Source organism: Corapipo altera, unplaced genomic scaffold (assembly GCF_003945725.1).
Source record: "Corapipo altera isolate COAL_440 unplaced genomic scaffold, ASM394572v1 141, whole genome shotgun sequence".
Lineage (NCBI taxonomy): Eukaryota > Metazoa > Chordata > Aves > Passeriformes > Pipridae > Corapipo > Corapipo altera.
Window position 1 is genome coordinate 118,132 of NW_020884971.1, and position 15,473 is coordinate 133,604.

Here is a 15,473-nt window from a genome sequence, read left to right on the forward strand (position 1 = left end):
TTTACTGCCCCTTTTCTGAGAGCTGGGATATTTTTCCTGCAGAGCAGGCAGTTCCCAGCCTTTCAACCAACCTGCCTTGCCCACGTGCAATGAGCTGGGAGGCAAAGGAACCTGTTTGCTTCCTGAAGCAAAAATCCAGGATACCTTTGTTCCTTTGATTAACACAGAGAGTTTAGACATTCTCCCCACAATTAACACAGGTCCTACCGGTATTTAGTTCAGCTCTTCCATTTCCACCATATACTTGGAAAAAAAATTGTAAAGAGATTTATGAGGAGCCATCTTTAGCCCAAGCAGAAGTGTCAGGAAGAACACACTCTTGCTCCTTGTTGAGATGTAGGCTGCCAACCTGTGAAATGCAGAACTGACACAAAAAGTTACCCAAAACTGAGAAATTATTTCATTTAGATTTTAGCGAAATGAGGTACCTAGTTTGCTTTTATGTGCAGTCACACGACTAAAACGGAATTGTTCTAGTTCTAGTTAGACCTGTTACTTGAGCATTCTGGCCAAATTTTGAAAGCTAATTACATTGGAACAGCTACTACTTCTGCTCTTTTTCTATCCCAGTGCTTTGGCTCCAGCCTGACTCTGTTCTTGCAGTGGGGACACAGTGGCCCAAGGGGACACAGCTGAATGTTGCTTCTGTAACTTGTTTTTCACCACCTGAGCAAACAGCCTGTGTGTTTTCATACGTCCAGTCCCAACACTGCTGCCTCTGGTGGATCAGTCTCTGATTCCCCATTTCCATGTGTTCAAGTAATTGGAATGTCTGTTCTTTAACAGGCAAATTCTGGCTGTGGTAATTCCTAAATGTGCCTTTATATTGCAACACAACAATATGGTGCTGTAATATAAGACTTTGCTGTTGCTGTAGAGCTGGAAAATCTTGCTGTGCGTAAAATGACCCTGGAACCAGAATCTCATTTGGACATAATCCATAAACCAGTTATCAGCCACCCTAAAGGTTGGTATGATAAGTGCTGTTTCATATTTTATGCTTTTTATGCTATTTGATGCTTTAAAAACTCTTTGGGAAGCCTGGTTAATAGTTTCAGCAGAGTACTGAAGCACTACTATTTTTATACTCAAGAGGAGATGATTTTAGAATATCCATAGTTAAAAAAACCCACAAAACACTTCAGTCTTCAAGGCAGTCTCAGTGTTTTTCAAAAATATGGGGAGAGTTCACTGTGAAATTAGCTTCAAAAAATAGACTGTAGCAGCCACAGAGTTTATTCAAGTCTCCCTTGCTCTGAGAGGGACGGGTGCCCTTCTCTAAAATGGCTTGGAGACTTGAGCAGGATTTCAGACATTTATGGTAGCACAGCATTTGTTTCTTCTCTTCAAAAGGTGAAGTCAGTGTAAAGATGGGTAACAGGAAATTCTCACTGAAATGGAAGCTTTCATTCCACTCAGCCAGTCTAGCTCTGATACCATCCAGGCATTTTCAGCTGCAATTTTGAAAACATATGCAAGAAAAACTATATGAAAGTTGCTCACTGACAAACAGATTGTCTGAATGGACAGAACTTTACCAGGTACTTTTGCATACAAAGAGTCCCCCCCACACTCCCAGAACATGGAAGTACTCGGCCACAGCTACAGCAAAGGAAAATCCCAAGTGACAGGGATGCACAGCCATCAGCAAAAGAGTGTCAAAAATCATGTCATTGCTGCTCTTCCCAGAGAGACAGGCAAGTGAGCCCAAAGAGCAGCCACAGCTCATATCCCTCCGCTCCCAGGAAAACAGAGATGCCACACAAGAGCCCTCACTAGCACCTGAGTCCATATTCGTGTCCTTGGCTGAGATCATGGCCCTGTTCCTCTGGCAATGCCAAAGCACCCGTGCTCAGGCAGAACAAGCAGTTACTTGACAGCTGTGTATTAACACGAGTTCATATACACCCAGTTGTGCTTTGAACTCAAAACATGCCTCTTATGTTCCATTTGTTCCTTTTCTCTCTTTTTTATGGACAGCTGTTGCCTTGAAACTCAGTTTGGAGTTAAATATAACAAGACAAAACCTGTCATAGAATCAGTGTTCAAAATCTTTTTAACACTTGGTTGAAGGGAGGATTAATACATCCTATCACTTGCCATTTCCAATGCCTTGTAAGAGATACAATTCTCTCCTTAATCCCGTTGTGCTCCCTCTAAGGAGGTGAAACACTAGACAGAAGAACATAGAAATAAAGCAGTTGATCAGTGGTATCTGATACTGGAGGATCAGAGCAAGGCTATGAAAGCATCTGAAAAAGTACAAATTTAAACTAGGGATCTTCACATCCTGTATCTCCCACCCAGACACAAACAAAAAAGCAGTTCTTTTTGACCAACCTAAAGTGTGGTAGAAAACAGTCATGTTTCATTCAAGGCTGCAGTTACTCTCTAATTTTGTCTTTAAACCATTCACACTCCTCAAAGCCTCAGAGCAAATTGTGACAAAAGAGAGCATTTTTCTCCCAACTCAAAGAAATACAACTATATATATATACTATATGTACTTTTATATACATATATATAAAAGATATATAAATATATTTTTATTGTTGTATTTATTAAATACCTGTTTAGCTATATAAATATACTTTTAGCTACCTTTTAAACCAATATGATACTTCTTTCCCAACCTCCTAATACTTCAATTTTGATATCAATTACTAGTTCAGAAGACAATAATGAAAAATGAAACATCTCAATCAGTTGTATTTATATTAAACAGTGCATAGAAAATTGTCGTAAATGCAAATAAAGATAGAATTATGTAGGCTACTTTTTCACTGTTATTGTTAAAGTGGTGGGAACTCTGCAAAGTTGAAAAATGCCATATTTCAGTCAGACTCCAGTAAAAGGAAGAGAACACTTTGAAGAGCCTCAGTAGTATTTTGGATGTTCAGAAGCCTTCCTTCAGCTGGTTTCTGCCCACACAAACAGAGCTTTCGTTGGTAATATCTTCTGAACATAACTCAGGGAGAAGTTTTGCTCCCAGTTTTGTGGGAGTTTTGCCTTCTCACTGAATGAACTCTTTCCTCACAAAACCTGAATGATAGTAATAGGAAAGAAATAACAAGTCCTGGAGAGTAAAAAGAAACACATGAAGTAGAAATAGAGTTGTCATCAAAATGGTAAAAAAACACATTATGAAAATCCAGTGTCCAAATTGATACAAGGATTCAATGCCAGAAGTGGAAACTTCAGGGAGAACCTGTCAAAGGTGACAGAAATAAAACTTCCACACCAACCATGATACCAGAGCCCATCAGCCCTTACCTGATACAAGTGGATTTTCTCAGTCAGTTGAAGTTTTCCATGTTCCAGAGCCAGATGTTGCACCAGTTACACTCAGTGTTACACTGGTTTTATATCTGAAAGGGGATGCCATAACCAACAGGTCCATTAAGGAATCATTTGGCTTAAAGACTGCTCCATTCTCTAGAAGTTTCTGATTAGTATCTGTTTGAGCTTGACTCTATGGCTTTGGGACAGAAACAGGTCTTAAAGACAGTCTGAAACTTTCTCACAGGTCTCCTTTGACTCACAAATACTCCAGTTTGAGCATCATGTTTTCACCCACTCCCCACACATCTTGCAACCAAGGAGCAGCAGTGATTTCTGGCAATCATTTCATAAAAACAGGGAAAGCTTTGTGTCCCCATGGCCAGGACAGATCTGTTCTCAGACACTTACAGTGCCATTGGCACAAACTCCATCAGCTCAGAACACCCAAAGCTGTGTCAGGCTCTGAATAGGCACATCCAGTAAGGGAGAACGAACACTTGCTGCTACCAAAGGCTGCCTGAAAGCTTAACAAATATTTGGGGCCGAATTATTGGAATAATAAATGTTACATTTATTGTCAGATCTGCTTTCCTCCTTATTTTCTTTTAATTATTATTACGAGCAAAATTATCCCCAAATGAGTGAGTTTCTTTAATCCTGAGATGCCAAAGAACATGCACAAGCTGGTGCTCTTTGTCAGCCCAGCTCTCCCAACTCCAGCTAAATCCCTGCAATTCCCAGGAAAATTAGGAAAATGTGCACTAACACTAAAAAAACCCAAAACCCAAATCATGCCATGACCACTAACACAAGTCAGCCTCTGGTTAGTGGGGTTAGTGAGGTTTGAAAAGGACAAGCTTTCAATAAGGAATGATCCAAAAATCAGCCCCTTTCCAATCCAGTTCTGGCACAGGTATCGAGTTTCTTCCCAAGCTAAGATGAAACAACTGTGGCCTGAAGGACTCATGGCCCTGTATTGTCAGGATTCCATCTCAGTTGGGCTGTTCAAGTCACAGACAGTGAAACTTTAAAAATTAATACCTTGGTTTTATCTAAGCTGCTCCTGAATGAGCCATTTAACTTTAGAAAGTGCAGATGGAAGTTCTGAGTTGCCTTTACATAGAAAATTGAGGGGTTTCATCCCTTCCATGAGGGGGCGGGGGGAAATAATGGCAGTTTCTTTCCCTGAAATATTTTGTTGATTGTCTCCAAACATTCCAATTTTTACCCTGTGGAAATCCTGTGAAATGTGTGACTCTGAACGTTTCAGTTTAGTTAAACCAACAGAAAATTATTGTACTTCTCATTTTAAAATGAAAATTAGAGTTCTATGTGCTACTGAAAAGGCTGTGAGTGCTTTAAAACTTTGTTTTTAAAAGAAAAACCTTTTAAAAAATAAAAATTACCACATTATATCACTTCAGATAGAGATTGCCCTAATGCTGTAACTTGGCACATTACAGGTTTTACAGACAAGTGATAAATCTCCCAAATAGACATCAATAATAGAAATAATTGCACAGTCTTTATAAAGCAATCTGAACAATTATACTGCAATATAAAAGTCTATTTCCCCTCTAACCAGGAATGAATCAGATGCCCATTAATGAATAAAGATCGTGAATCATCATCTTTAAAAGATTTAAGGCTATGAAATGTAACAGCTTCTTAAAATTGGCTCCTTGGCGTGTCTGGGAGGTGGGTAAGGACCAGCTGGAGTTTGGGCTGACCTGGAGTTAGGCTGGGCTGTGCCACAGCCTGGCCCAGCTTTGAAACGGGGCAGGGTCCCATCCTTCCTGGGGCACATGGGGAAAGGCCCCTGCTCTCCCCTGGGCCACAAAACTTCAGAGCCCTGACCAAGGCAGAGGGGCTCCTGCAGCACCACAGTCGTGAGCAGCTGCTGATTTTCTGGGAAACAATTCCCTCATCCATCAGCATCCAATTAATGTGCTGTGAGTCAGATGGGCACATCCTATATTGGCTGCTGGTGACTAATGAGGCAGGTCAGCATTGATAAATGGAGCTAATTAGTGAAGTAATGAGGATTGGCAACTTTGATTAGAGGCAGCCACTCTCAGCATATATATATATGTATAACAGTATATATGTATATACATATAACAGTCTGTATGTTTTAAAGATGTATATTTAAGCCACTAAAATAAAAAGGCAAGATACACCATGAAGACTTTCCTATTAAATAACCCAAATTTATTTTTCATACTAATGTTTTGTACTTTAGGATTATTTTACTTCCTTTCCTCACTCATTTTGCTGAGACTTGTCCTCATGTATCTGGTGGTTATGCCTCCCCAAAAAATTAGGCAATACATTATTTTTAACCTCCTGCTTTCATAAGCGTTGTATATGATGTAAATCAACACATCCTTTGCAAGAGGGAGCACAAGGTTTACAAATCCACAGAGACCAAAGGCAAAAGACAGGCATGCAAAGAATACTCCAGCAATTTTGAGAAGAGCACAGAAAATTTATTTTCCAGGTCACTGCATGATTTTCTACTACTTTGTTTTCCTTAATCACTCCTGGCTTACACTACCTCTAATGTAATTAAGATCACTAATTTAATCTAAAATTAAATAAATTTTTAAAAGTCACTTTGAGCTTTCAGCTTGGCTCCCACATGCACAGCAAGTCAGCTGAGTGTCAGTGGTGAGTTTGAACTGTACAGGAGGTTTTTGCTACAGTCTCCAAGTCCTCTGAGCTTCACAAACACTAAAAAATCTGCTTAGAAAGGCTTCACACTTGCTTGGTTTGGAGAGGATGGTGGTTTTTTCATGGAGATTGGGATTATTTTTTTTTTTTAGTTTTTGAACAAGGGACAGAAAATTGTAACATGGTACAATTCAAAAGGGGATGCAGTGAGCCTTAGCTTTCCTTCTTCTGACTTCTTAACACACTAGTTACTATTTTAATAACTCTAATTCTGCCTCAAAATGCTTAGTCAAATATATCTACACAGCTACATCGGAAATTTCCTGTTTTAGCGAAGTGAAAGACAGATTTCTAAAATAAGTGTCAAAAAACACGGGAGGAAAGACAGGCATCCCTTTGAAGTTCTGTGTGTTAACAATAGAAACGACAAGCACAAGAAAAAAGGTAGGTGGGATTGATGCACTCACTCTTCTTGCTATTTGAATTGAGATAAAACAGAATAAGAATATGATTTCTCGATTATTTTTTTTTCCCTTAATGGCTGTTCTTGCTTACTGGAAAATAAAAGGTCTTCTTAGGATTATCTATCAGTTATACAGAACCCCTTGCAGGGATTTCAGGTAATCTCAGGTCCTTCCCGTGTCCTTCCCATCACGTTTGTGTAAGTGAATCTACAAGAACTAAATCCAACAATCACCCTGATAGACCAATAGACACGTGAAAAAGTTGGGAAAATTAACCCCCTGTCTTGCCATCATCCCTGCTTCTGTTCTTAATGCACTGCTGTGAGCACAGCAAAGTCTTCTCGATCTTCCAGACCCAAATGTTAGATGCTTAATTTTAAAAAAAAGTTTTGTAGCCAACAAAAAAATTTTTGAAGCTAAATGTATCTATTTAAATAGTCCTCTCCAAAGATCGAATTCTTGGTATAAGTGGATTAATTTTGGAGTTCTGGATGTGAACAAGAAAAACACTTGATGTCAAAGACATTTCACTATTCCAGGACTTCCACGAGGCTGGTCTGAGCCATGAGGCTGAGTGTGAGCTGTGCAGGGGCAGGACACTGCCAGGGCTCACAGCTTTTATTGCCTCAAAGATGGTCTGACCTCAGCAAACTTTCTCACATCACTGCTTTGCCTTTCTACCCTTTGTTCCTTTTTTTTCTTTTTTTTTGCATTCACAATATATGTACTTTCTTGTATGTTGTGTATGAGGAAAGGCTGGGACAGTTGGGATTGTTCAACCTGGGGAAGAGAAGCTTTGGGGTGACCTGATTGTGGCCTTGCAGGGCCTGAAGGGGCTACAGGAAAGATGGAGAGAGACTATTGACAAGGGCTGGAGTGACAGGACAGGGGGAATGGCTTCCCACGGACAGAGGGCAGGGATAGGTGGGATATTGGGAATAAATTCTTGTCTGTGAGGCTGGTGAAGACCTGGCCCAGGTTGCCCAGAGAAGCTGTGGCTGCCCCATCCCTGGAAGTGTCCAAGGCCAGGTTGGACGGCGCTTGGAGCAACCTGGGCTAGTGGAAGGTGTCCCTGCCCGTGGTAGGGGGTGAGATGAGATGAACTTTAAGGTCTGTTCCAACCCAGGCCATTCCCTGATCCTATGACAATGTAATCCTTAAACAGCAAATGTAGATACCCTAGAAAAGTGGTCCCCACTCCTCCTCAGTCCCTTCCTGGGTCTCAGGATCGCAGGGAGTTCACCCTGCACTGTGTGCTTTGTTCCTCAGTAAGAAAAGAGGAGCAAAGGCATTAGTTGGGGTGTTATTTCATTATAATAAACTGACTTGGTTTGGCACTGTCACAGGTTTGAACCCTTCCTCCCACCCGGGGTTGCCGCAGGTTTCCCCCCCCACGCGTCTGGGGAATTGAGACTTTGTTTTGTTTCTTCAGATTTTGTTAATAAAAAGCTATTCTTTTCCACACTTCCACCTGAAGTTTCTTAATTTCTAAGTTGTAATCTCATTAAACTAAGACAGGCACCAAGACATGTTTGAAACTTACTGGGAAGGGAAGAATTAGAGCAAAGCCTTCCTGCACATCCCAAGCCCAGGGTTCCAGTTCTGTGCCCACAGTTATCTGGGGTGTTCCCAGAGGACATATTTCTGGGCTGATGTAGTAAGTCTTTAGTCTTGCATGAGGCTGGAGACAGTTTAGAGGATTCATGCATTTTCCATTAGTAATCCTACTTGAGATAGTGAAATAGAGTCACATATCCATAAATTTACTTCACCACTTCAGCACTAGGTGTTGATAGAGGAGACATATCTGCCTCGTACATATGAGGAAGACTGGTAGAGGTTAAGAAAACTTTAAATTTATGCAGGCCTCACCTGAAGATAGCTCAGAATAGCAGAAGATACCAAGAGTCATTTGTTTATCTCACTGTATACACTTCATTTGTTTTCCTTTATATTAACTACCCACATCTTTTCTCCTTTCTCTCCCTCCAATGTATGCTGCCTTCATTCTCTTTTTCCAGATGGTTTCTATCATCCTTCACATTAATACAAAAATTGCCCATGTGTTGTTTAAAGGTTTAGGACCAATTAGGGAAGTCTTTGCTTTCATTTCATCAGCTCAAAATTTCTGTATATCTGATCACACTGTTCCAGCTGAGATCCTAACAAGCTAGAATTTCTCATTTTGGTGGCTCCTAAATTCTATTTATAGAGCCTTTTCCAACAATGAATTCATCTGTTCAGAAAACAAGGTCTGACTGTGCTCAAAAATAACTTATAATGAGCCATGTCAGCAAATACTAGATAAAGGTAGTGCTGAAAGAGGGAAATGAATACTTCAAGCTCATTTATGATTTATGAGTTCAGGGTTGAAATGGAAGTGGCACATAATAACGAACAATGGAAATACCTCTTGTTTGGAGAGTGCACATGAATAGAACTTGGGGCTTGAATAGTTTATTAATAGGTTATTGATCCAACCTATTTCTGTACAAAAAAAAAAAAAGCAAAGTTCAAAAACTGGTCAGCAATAACCAAAAATATCCTCTCTCAGCCAATAGCTAAAATAGTCCTATACAGATATGAAAATATAGATTTGTAACTATCAGAGTCACAGGGATCTCCCATCTAAAACCGAATTGTTTAGAATGGGCACTCCAGGGGGTCACACTTCTACTCCTCCCAGGTTTTCCAAGGAGAGGTCACTCGGCTCTGACCAAGTCCAGGATGCTGTGGCAGTGAAATCTCTTTTGAACTCAAGGGAGAGCACAACAGTGCATTTTCTACTCCAGGCCAGGGAACCAAAAATCCTGTGATTTTTTTTAGAGGGGGGCATTTACTTTGTTTCTACTCTGCTGGTAGGACAATCTCACTGAGCAGTGCAACACCTGCATCATTGACGTGTTTTGTTTTAATTCAACACCACCTTGAAAAATCAGGGTAGCCTTTGATATGTCCCTAAGGAACACACCAGAGACAGAGTCACACCTCTAGTCCATGGGAAAACTCTTAAAGCAGCTAAATCTTCACCTAGTCAAGTACAGAAAACCTCCATAGATAAAAATCAAAGTTTAAATGGATGCACATTATACCTCTCCTTTTTCTTCAAGGAGCATAAAAATCACACTGTCATATCACAAAAATGCTTTTAAACAGGAAGATCCTTGTGCTCATGACAAGGTATCAGCTTGCCTACATTTCTGGCTCTTTAGTAGCTACACATATATATTTTATATATATATATATATAAGATATACAGCTGCATAAATCAGTTGATCTGGTGAATAGTCCAACCTGTTTCAAATGTATTCGGTCATTTTGTTATATTTTTATCTAGATGTGTAGGCTCCTGCGACAATTGATGGTTTTTACAAAACATATTTGCAGAACACAACTTGATGAGAGCTGTTTGATTCCAGCTATTTGCTGATTTTTAATAAAGAGGTACCACCTGGGCACTTTGAAATAAGAACATAAAATAAGAACAGGTTCACCTGTTGCTACATTTACTGGGTTGAATTCTTCCTCTTGCTCTAATTAACATCAGAACTTGCTAACTTCTTAAAAAATGGGTTAAAAAGTAATACAAAATTCTGACACTAAGCTGAAGAAAAAGGATCAGTTACATCCATAACCGGAAAGTTTTTGAACTCTCTCAGCAACAGAAGTTTCCTGGGAGATTGTTTTCATCAGCAGGATGAATAAAAGATGAGTTGGCAGGTGAATCAGGTAGAAATATTTATTACTAGAATGACACTAGAATGCCTCTAAAAGCCTGCCTGGGGAAAAATAAAAAAAAAAAAAAAAAGAAAAGAAAAGAAAAATGAAAAAGCCATTTCAAAATTAACTTGCACTCCAGAACAGGAAATGAAGATAGCCAAGTACACTGACTTTTGGAAAACCACGTAGAAATTGGAATCAAAATGAAATTGAAGCCCAAATTGAAGGCCCTTTTCCTTTCTGTAACATGGCCACAGAAGGGCAGCAACGTGTTCCTGTGGAACAACACATTGTTCCTGTGGTTTTACAGAGAGTTCTACACTTTCTTCCCTGTAATGTCACCAGAGAAACTCAGATTATTGACTGCTGCCATCTCTTCTACTGCAGCCAAAGACTTCAAAGACAGAGGGCTTGCTATAAACAGTCATAAATAAAAAATAAATCAATAGTGTTTCCAGCAGTGTAAGGATTTTACTGTTTGCTGTTATCATAGTTTACAAAATACAGCAATCATCTCTTATTCATCGACTGAGCTCTGCAAATGAAAGCTCTTAGGAAGGTTCCCCTGGGGGTTCACGGGGGATATCACAGCAAAGCAAACCCCTGGCAAACAGTAAGGCTCTGAATGCATGGCAAAATCAGAATTAGGGAGGGATGCACTGGTTTGTTTGTTTTACATATGCCTGCAAACAGTAAGAGAAAAATATTGTGTTTTGTTAAAAATCAGGTAATGCAACATGAGCCCCAACGCTGAAGATTTTAATCACGGCCTTGTTTCTCTGAAAATCCAGCCAAAGGACTAGATTTTACTTTCAATAGTGAGAGCACAGAACAGTTCTGATTAGCAAGTACATCAGATGAGTTTGAGCTCCGAACCTGACCCGAGGCCATGTGTGGAGCAAGTCCATGCAGGACCAGCTCTGTAACCCAAACACCACAGCTTTGCCCTGCCCCACTACCACCCATCACCTTCATCTTTCAGTTGAGTCACCAATATTTTATTTGATTTTATTTTTCATGGTAAGTGGTTGGAAACAGAGACTCAAACAAATCCCAGGCTGAAGCTGGGATTACACAGAAGACAAAGTTGGTCTATGAAGAGGATCTGTGACAACAAAGAGGACAAGGTGATTACTCTACCCCTCAGCACTCCAGATTGGTGTTTCTTGCTGTGCCTTACCACCTTGCCGTAGCAGCAGGTTTTCTGTGGGATTGTGGGATCACCCACATTGGCACCTGCCTGAAAGCACGTCCTGTCACACTGTAGAATTCCCTCACCTGCTGTGTGTGGAACAAAGTCACATCTCCCTTCCCATATTGCTCTAAAAATGCAACGTGGCCCCTTTTTCTTGAAGCACTTGCCCAGAACAATCGATAGAAAATGAAACACCGTGAAATAATGGGAAGAGGAAGTGGGGGGTGTGGAAAAAGCAACAGCAAGAATATGTAAGAGATGTAAGTTTTGATACACTGCAGTGCAGGCAACTATGTCCACAAAAAAAAGACCTGCAGATTAAAGAAAGGAAGAAAAGGGGGGGGGGGGGGAACCAAAAACCTCTACCACCAAACAAACCAAAGACTGATTTATTTCTTAAATCCTTGTCTTATTAAAGAGTGCCATCTGACAACAAGGTTGAAGCAAGATCTCTGTGAACACCAGACCAACAGTTTATCTCCCCCTCCTGCCAGCAGCAAGGTCCTCCAGGAGCATTCCAGTGTCATTTCCAGGCTGGAAGTTTGTCCAAATTAAAACATTTGAACCCAAGCCACAGGGTGGCAATGGGGCAGCTGTGGCACCTGCAGCCTGAGCTGCACAACAACAGCAGGAGCCAGACACTGAGGTTATGGCTGAGCAAAGATCTCCTCAGCTTTGGAAGCATCTTTTCTTGTGCTACTCAAGACTCCTCAGAAAACACAGGGAGGTGCCTCCTGGTTCACTTGCACGTCCTTGTACCCAGCAGTGCCAGGACGAGGAGAGGGTTTTCCACAAAGCTTAACCACTTGGGCTACTTGGGCCACTGAAACTTGCTTTTGAAAAAGAATTAAAGTTAATCAAACTCTTGCTCTGATTGCCCAGTTAATAAGCTGGAAGTACTAATAAATCACATGGAGTTTTTAAGATGTGTGTAGGTGATTGGAGGTGGGTTTTCTCCATTTTTCAACAGCACCTGAAACTTATGTTATGAACATGGGCATAAGAATGAGAGAGGCTGGTCATAACACGGTAACCCTTTTGCAAAGCTCAGGTGACATCATCTGGCCAAGCCCGGTCCTGCAGGTACAGATTCCAAGATTATCCGGTAACGTGCTGAAATGGAAATTCTGTTTGTTGAGAAAAACGCCACAGAGCTGTGGAGAATGAAGGAGTGATGTAAGAGCCACCTCAAAGCAGCAAAGTCTGAGTCAGAGAGGACAAAAGGGAAAAGAGCACATGAAAGGCTCCCCCACGGGAGCTCAGAGCCCCAGAGCTGAGAGCAGAGGGCCGGTCTCTAAGGCACTGCAGGCAGGAAGAACTGTTTCCGCAGGAGGAATTATTTCCACAGGAAGAACTATTTCCGCAGGCAGCACCTTTGGGCTGATTTGAGAGAAGTACAAAGTCAGCCTGAACTGATCAACCCACTCTAGAACAAGTTCCTGTAGGATTGGCTCCAGGGTTCCAGCAGGGAGGCATGAGCAGTGTGCTTTGTGACCCACTTACCTGCTGCCTGGAGCCCCAGGGCCCTTTCAAGCATTGCACATCGACATTTCCCCTTCTGCCCTTGTTTTCATTTCAAAAAGCTCACCAGAGGGAAAACCAGACTGTTTTTCTCTTTCAGAAAAATGCTCAGGTAAGTTTGCTTAACCCAAACAGAAACTATAATTATGCTCCCTTTCCACAATTCTTGGCTTTCAGTCATTATTCCTTCAAGTAAAGAGCTTCAGGCAAAGCATCCCGAGAGTCTGAGAGCAGGGCTCAGAGAAGCCAAGCTCAAGCAGATGTCTCCCCCTTGTCAGTGTGGGCCATAAAGTCCCTGAGCACCTAACACAGAAATAAGACTCTTACCTGACTGACAAGTGAGAGAGATCCAAAAGGGACACTTGGAACCAATTCTTCAGGATAAATACAAAGATCTAGTAAAACATCAAGTGTTTTATTTGATAGGAACACTCCTTTGAAGGTTAATCTGTCACAGACACAAAGAAGGAAACGTTTTTCTCTATGTCACACCATGTTTTGTATCCCTGAAGAAACACACCCCTTGGATTCTTACTTTTGTGTTTCTACTGAAGAATTAAACCTGTGGTAGTGAAGAGCACACACCACCAGAGTGACCAACTGATACCTGACAAAACCACAGCTCTGCCTTCAGTTCTCGCTGCAACTACAGCTCTGAACAGAGAACCTCTGTTCAACAATAACAAAAAACTCTTCATCAAAGTTTAGACAAGTATCTTCTTTTGGAAGAAAAAAAAATATCTGTCCCAAATAATTTTCTTTTCTCTTTACCCCTCCCCCCCCAATCAGATATATACTTGGAATTAATGGAAATAAAGTTAAGCCTCAAAGACTAAGTACATGAATACTTGCCTTGCTACTGGTCTCTTGTAATTTAAGGATTTAATGTTTCTGCAGATGTTGTATTTGTAGGGTTTTTTTGCAGTGTTTTAATACAATGACAACATTTTGAATGTTGCAATGATGTTTTAGCTGCTGCTGAACACATATGTACATGTCAGCCTATTGAAGTTACAACATCCTTCTGTAATTGTCAGATGAACTAAAGCACAATTTGGGTGTTTTGGCCAGTGAGCTCGCACCCCTTCTGCTGACTGGATAATGTGGTGGAACCTCAGTAGCATCAGGATGTCCTTACTTTCATGTAGTAACAATGATTTCCATTGTGGGAAACCCACAGAGCTACAACACTCCAGCAAACTCACACCTACTCAAACTATTTACTTCTATCCCAGCTGGAACATCTGTTCTCTCTGACCTGGAATCTGGAGCATCTTTTCCTAGGAACATTCAGCAGAAAGAACTCCACATTCCAGTACAGCAATCAAAACATTGTCTCCCTTCCATCCATTTAATAAAGATCAGTTTTAAGTGTGAAATGAATGTGTTTACTGACAAAAACAGTGATTCCCCTCCCTAATTACAAAGAAGTTAAAAAAAGACACCTCCCAAATTCCAACTATGTTATGGAGGGCTGAATACTTAAATATTTATAAGCACCATAATTTAGGATTTCTGGAGAGAAAAGTGATGAAGTTGTATTTCAACTCAAGGTTTAAGTTTTAGGGAAGAAAATAATATTTTTTTTCTAGTATTTACACCAGTGCTTAACCTCAGAGGTTTTACTTAAGTCAGAGACACAGAATTTGTGTGACTGCTTTTAACTATTAATTTTCTGACTGCTGTGGAAATAAAGAACACAAACAGCAAGAACTGTCTAACCTAAACCAGACAGACTGCCTGCAAACATGTTTGTTCCAACACTTTTTCAATATTGCAGGACTTGTACCTGAATGTTCTTATCAAATCTTCACATCACTGTGCTTGCAGGAGCAGGTCAAGGCATTTCGTTCACTTAAGCATTGTTGATTCTCCGAGTCACAAAATACTACTTTTATTAATGCCTTTGATTACAGTTTGAGATGAAAATGCCTATGACCCAGTTCAAACAAGCAGATATAAGGTATACATATTACTGAGAATTTAGATTGACTTAAATCTAGAACTTCTTTTAAATACATTTGATAGAAGTCAAAATTGAATTGCTGTCAATTCAGCTGATTTCAGGGTGCAGCATATTGTTGAACTCCTACAATTTCCCATGGTTGTAATGGATGAACTCATCAGGAAACGTTTCACTGTGTGGACACTGCCACAGTTCAGTACAACCTTTAATGTCTGCAGGGACTTTGAAACTTGATTTTTTTTCCTCTGAATAAATATGCCCACCTAGTACTGTAGAGAACTGAGATTGCATTGAATTGTAAGAAAAGTGCCATAGCAATATCTCAGCACTCTGGGGCATGAAAGTTTATCAACTTACTCTGTTTCAGCAGCTCTTTAGAGCTGAAGATCCCTCAGGCTTGTTGAGAGAAACCCCCTCATTTTGGTCACCTCCCAGCTTTCAGAGATCATGAAATGAGGGAGGACAGCGTTTTCACCCTGTTCTTTCTGTGAGCACGTGAGTATAAATGATCCTAAGTGATGAGATAGATCCAGTTGCTCATCTGTTTTATTGGGTGGAAAGCGGGTGTCACAGGGGGCGATTGAGGGGTGTCACCTCCAGCGGGGTGGTGACTTGGTGACAGTCACAGTGAGAGAAGACAGTGGATTTCCAG